Source organism: Syngnathus floridae, unplaced genomic scaffold, assembly GCF_059516105.1.
Source record: "Syngnathus floridae isolate MCC-2025c unplaced genomic scaffold, RoL_Sflo_1.0 HiC_scaffold_440, whole genome shotgun sequence".
NCBI lineage: Eukaryota > Metazoa > Chordata > Actinopteri > Syngnathiformes > Syngnathidae > Syngnathus > Syngnathus floridae.
The window spans coordinates 1-6,085 of NW_028284344.1; the positions used below are offsets into that span (position 1 = coordinate 1).

The 6,085-nt window shown below is 44.2% G+C and overlaps 1 long non-coding RNA gene across 1 annotated transcript; it reads right to left on the bottom strand.

Moving 5' to 3' along the window:
* Positions 1-3,241: 3,241 nt before the first annotated feature.
* On the bottom strand, positions 3,242-4,459 carry LOC148377055 (uncharacterized). The gene is made up of 3 exons (XR_015857010.1): positions 4,370-4,459; positions 3,527-3,556; positions 3,242-3,336 (listed from the first exon to the last, which is right to left on the bottom strand). It is a non-coding gene; the product is annotated as an uncharacterized LOC148377055 (long non-coding RNA).
* Positions 4,460-6,085: the final 1,626 nt, after the last annotated feature.

Sequence of the window (6,085 nt, forward strand, 5' to 3'; positions counted from 1 at the left end):
TGACATGACTTAGACTTAGACAAACTTTATTGTCATCTTGTCTGCACATGGTGCATACAAAACGAAATTCCGTTGCATACGTCTTACAACAAAGTAGTGATATTGCAGTTGAATAGAAGTAACATATCCTATGAAAATATATATATATACATATATACTATATATATATATATATATATTAAAAATAAGTATAAAGTGCAGCAGTGATAATTATGCAATAGTGCAAGTAGGCAAAACAGTATTCAAGAGTGTGCAGAGGAATGCTAAACCATGTATTAAACTTCTATTTAAAGGGTTTATACAAGTTCAGTAAAGTTGGTAGTGCGAGATAGTGCAAGATAGAGGTCCGTAGTGTCATAAAGTACAGTTCTGTGAATGTGTGATGCAGAGTTCAGTTTAGAGCTCAACAGTTCTAGTGTTCAACAGTCTGATGACAGCAGGGAAAAAGCTGTTGCAGAACCTGGTGGACCTGCAGCGGATGCTGCAAACCTCTTCCCAGAGGGCAGCAGGGAGAACAGTCCATGGTGGGGGTGTGATGGGTCATTGATGATGTTACGGGCACGGGACATGCAGCGCTGAGATGAAATGTCCTGAATGGAGGGAAGAGGAGCCCCTATGATCCTCTCTGCTGTCCTCACCACTCTCCTCACGTTCTTCCAATCGGAGGCGGTGCAGCCTCCACACCACACAGAGAGACAGCTTGTCAGAATGCTCTCTATGGTGCTCCTGTAGAACGTCCTCATGATGGGTGGGGGCAGGTGGGCTCTCCTCATCCTCCGCAGGAAGTACAAGCGCTTCTGTGCCCTCTTGACCAGTGCCGTAGTGTTCATAGTCCAGGTGAGGTCTTCTGTGATGTGGACCCCCAGGAATTTGGTGGTGCTGACCACCTCCACAGCTGAGCTGTTGATGATCAGTGGAGCGTGGTGAGGCTGTTTTTTCCTGAAGTCGACGATGATCTCCTTCATCTTCTCCTCATTCAGGATCAGGCTGTTTTCTCTGCACCAGCCCACCAGCTGCTCCACCTCCTCTCTGTAGTCCAGGTCGTTGTTGTCTCTGATGAGCCCCACCACCGTTGTGTCGTCTGCTGACTTCACGATGTGATTGGTGGTGAACCTGAGGACGCAGTCGTGTGTCATCAGGGTGCACAGCAGGGGGCTCAGGACGCAGCCCTGAAGGGAGCCTGTGCTGAGGGTGATGACATCAGAGGTGTTCTGTCCGACCCGGACTGACTGAGGTCTGTTGGTGAGGAAGTCTAGCAGCCAGTTGCGAAGGGGGGTGTTGAAGCCCAGGTGTTCCAATTTTCCTACCAGATGCTGTGGGATGATGGTGTTAAACGCTGAGCTGAAGTCCAGGAACAGCCTCCGCACATGGGTGTTCTTCTCCTCCAGGTGAGCCAGGCTCAGGTGAAGAACGGAGGAGATGGCGTCCTGAGTGGAGCGGTTTTGCCGGTCGGCAAACTGGAACGGGTCAAATAATAGGGGGAGTCTGGAAACGATGTGACCTTTAAGCAGCCTTTCGAAGCACTTCATCATAACCGGAGTCAGTGCAACAGGCCGGTAATCATTAAATGAGGTGATTTGAGGTTTCTTCGGCACCGGAATGATGGAGGCAGTCTTAAAGCACGCCGGCACTGTGGCTTGGCCCAGCGAGGTGTTAAAAATGTCTGTGATGACCCCAGCCAGATGACTTGCACATTCCCTGAACACACGCCCAGGAATGTTGTCGGGGCCAGGGGCCTTACAGGGGTTGACTCTCCTCAGGGTCTTCAACACATCGGCGGAGTCAAGGCAGAGTACCTCCTCTTCCTGATGGGGGACAGTTTTAACTGCTGGAGTGCCGTTTAGTGCCTCGAACCTCCCAAAGAAGTTATTTAGACCATTTAGAAAGTCAGCATCAACTACACCCACCGGGGGGGGGGAGGGTGAGTTGTAGTCTGTAATCGCCCGTATGCCTTGCCACATACTCCTGATGTTTTTGACGTCGTGGAAACGATCCTGAAATTTTCGACTGCGGTCTCGCTTCGCTATCCTGATGGCACGGTTCAAGTTGGCTCTCGCTGTCCTCAGTGTCTCCTTGTCGCCAGACTTGAAGGCAGAGTTCCGCGCTCGTAGCGTTTGACGTACCTCCTCAGTCATCCAGGGTCGTTGGTTGCCCCGGGTGATGATATTCTTAGTGGTGCTGACGTCCTCGGTGCATTTGTTGATGTAGGCTGACACAGTCATGGCACACGCATGTCTAATCTACATCGGGAAAACTGGGAGGGAGGGAGGCAGGCAGGAGGCAGGCAGGGAGGCAGGCAGGGAGGCAGGCAGTGTCTGTCTGTTGAGGTTTTCACCTTGTTCTTCTCCTGCTGAAGTTCTAACTGGACGTCCATCAGTTTGGTTCTCAGCTCGTCATTGGCGGCCTGAAGGGCGTCCGTTCGCTCCGCCTTGGCCCGCCCTGCCGGAGCTCGTTTGGACATCTCTTACTCGAGTCTCGCCCGGTCGTCAGTCAGAGATCACAACATTTGTACCTGGAGAGCACAAACGCAGCGCTGTTTTCCACTGGCTTCGAACTCAACTTCAATCGGTACCGTAACTTACAACATCATAAACATAGAACTAGCTTGACTTATTCATTGAATAAATGCATTTGGTTCTTCAAAACTGCATCACGCAACATAGCGTGACCGAGACGGCCGTTATCCACCTGCGTGAAGTTATTTGGTGAAATGAATGAGATGTTTAAGACACCATCGTTCTGTCTCTATGTAGATGAAGGTAAATAATCGATTGCTGAAGGTCCAAAGGTGTTGTGATAAACAAATAAACATATTAGTGATTAGTGACATATTTGTGATAAACATATTAGGCAGGATAATCACATATGTTAACGTGACTGCCCACACTGTATTTATTTATGGTTATTTGTTAAATCAAGTACTGTTAGACATGAAATAGGAAGTGTTTAACATAAATGGAAGACGAAAGGGGTACTCACCATTGTAGCTCCTGCTGGTCAATGATACGAGCCTTTTCTTGCAGTGGAAAACATACAGCCAACAAACACCGTGGAACCTAAAGGAATGAAATTAAACATTAACATTTAGCCTCAACCAACATTCACAGATACAACGCAACGCAAACTACACAAACGTAAATCTTTTTAAACACAATGAGTTGTACTTACCGTGTACGCTCTAGACGGTCCACTTGCAAGCGGAAAATAAAGATATTTCTGTTGATAATCGTCGTGTTTGTATCCGGTGTCTCGCTCAAGGCCATTGCGCCCACAGATTTGAATTTTGGCGAGAGTTCAGCCTATTGACGTCATTTCCGCGGTGTAATACCCGCATATCTGAAACGGCAAAGTTAAGAGTAGAGTTAAATAAAGTTTTTAGTCAACGCAATAATTTACAACCGTTGACCAGTCGAAATAATCGTCGAAATTTGGCGTCTGTGGCTGGAAGCAGACGCCGAGTTCGACATTCCTCCCAAACGCCACACTCCCTTGCTTTTCAGGGCTAAAAAAAAACAGTTGTAATTACCTTGTACGCTCTAGACGGTCAAGTTGCAAGCTGAAAACAAAAATATTTGCCTTGTTAGTCATCGTGTTACTAACAGCTGTGTCTTGTTTGCCAGAACTGCCGCTTTCCTACTTCCTGTTGCAAGCCACGCCCACGGATTATAATTTTGCCGTGAGTTCCGCCTATTGACGTCATGTCCGCGTCACATGACTGCGACGTAATATTATCTAAAACTGTTTGTGCGGTATTGTGTTGTTCTGTGCGGTATTGTGTTATTCTGTGCGGCGTCGTGTTGTTCTGTGCGGCGTCGTGTTGTTCAGTGCGACGTCGTGTTGTTCAGTGCGGCATGGTGTTGTTCAGTGCGGCATGGTGTTGTTCAGTGCGGCATAATGTTCAGTGCGGCATAATGTTGTTCAGTGCGGCATGGTGTTGTTCAGTGCGGGATGGTGTTGTTCAGTGCAGGATGGTGTTGTTCAGTGCGGCATGGTGTTCAGTGCGGGATGGTGTCTTTCAGTGCGGCATGGTGTCGTTCAGTGCGGCATGGTGTCTTTCAGTGCGGCATGGTGTCGTTCAGTGAGGCATGGTGTTGTTCAGTGCGGCATGGTGTTGTTTAGTGCGGCATGGTGTTGTTCAGTGCGGGATGGTGTTGTTCAGTGTGGCATGGTGTTCAGTGCGGCATGGTGTTGTTCAGTGCGGTATCGTGTTGTTCAGTGCGGTATCGTGTTTCTCAGTGCGGTATCGTGTTGTTCAGTGCAGTATCGTCGTGTTGTTCGTATTGTGTTTAACACTTAGCCTCTAACACTTAGCCTCTAACACTTAGCCTCTAGCATCTAGAAGGTAAATAAATAGGAAGGAAGGACTCACCGGTGACGTCTTCGCCCACGTCCAAGCGTTGTACTTTGTATTTTCATCCTTCTGACAGTGGAAAACATAGCCAACAAACACCGTGGAACCTAAACGAATGAAAGAAAACTATCATTTGGCCACAACCAACATTCACAGATACAACACAATGTGACGTGCGGGGTTGAGGTTAAAGGTTGAGTGAAGGGCCCTCGTTTTAAACTACTTTTTTGAAAAGGATTGGGAACAAGTAAGACGTATTTAATTTATTTAATGGGAAGTAGTAAGAGCTATTGAATTTAATCTATGTATTATATTCTATTGTATTGTATTCTGTTGTATTCTTTTGGATTGTATTCACACTAACCCCACTAAAACTTCAGCCCACAAAAACTCGCCTCTGGCGCCTAGCCTCTGGCACTTAGCCTCTAACACTTAGCCTTTAACACTTAGCCTTTAACACTTAGCCTTTAACACTTAGCCTAGAAGGTGAATAAATAGGGTTAAAGGTTGAGTGAAGGGACCTCGTTTTAAACTACTTTTTTGTAAAGGAGTGGGAACAAGTAAGACGTATTTAATTTATTTAATGGGAAGTAGTAAGACTTATTAAATTTATTTAATCTACTTTTCTTCCCAGGCAAAATTTGATGTGCTGCAATTCCAAATTTCCAAAGTGAATGAAGGAATGAAGTCCTTTAAATTATGATTTTGTATAAATACTAGGCATTAACACAAAATCGACGGCACAAAATGGGCAGACTTTACTTGTTTGAAAAGGACTGGTTACAAGACAGACTTTTTAAATTTATTTAATGGGAAGAAGACTTATTTAGTTTAATTGATCTATTTTTGTTCCCTGGCAAAATTCGATTTGCTGCAATTCCAAATTTCCAAAGTGAATGAAGGAAAGAAGTCGTTTAAATTATGATTTTGTTTAAATACTAGGCATAGACACAAAATCTACGGCACAAAATGGGCAGACTTTACTTGTTTGAAGAGGACTGGTTACAAGACAGACTTTTCTGATTTATTTAATGGGAAGAAGACTTATTTAGTTTATTTAATCTATTTTTGTTCCCTGGCAAAATTGGATTTGCTGAAATTGTATTTTGCCAAATCTTGCCTTGAGACCTGATAGGAAGTATTAAACGCTTAGTTAAATCAATACAAGTTGGTAATAAGAGCGAGTAATGTTGGTTGAACCGATGAATGAAGGTTGAAAGCAATTTAAATTATGACTTTGTATAAATACTAGATATTAACAGAACATCTACTGCGCGAAATGGGCAGAGTTTACTTGTTTGAGAAGGAGTGGCTTATTCAAAACTAAGATTTATTTAATCTGTTTGTTCCCAGGCAAAATTGGATGTGATGCAATTCCAAATTTCACCACATGATGGTGCCCAATTTTGACTTCATAGGACATATTAAACACTTAGCTTGTTATTATGTTCAAGGTAATCAGATTTGTTTATTATTCTAATGGCCTCTTCAAAACTATTCTGGATTACTACTTTGGATCTATTCTACATTACTTGGCAACAACATACTCTGTAACAGATTAGGCAGTATAATCATATCTGTTAACTTGAGAGTGCCCACACTCAATCTACTTATCGTGATGTTAAATCAATTACTGTTAGACATTATTTGTCTGATAATCTACCAAATCTTTGAATTGAAGAATTTGTGATTTAATTAATAGCTTGTTGTTATGTTAAGGGTAATCAGACTTGT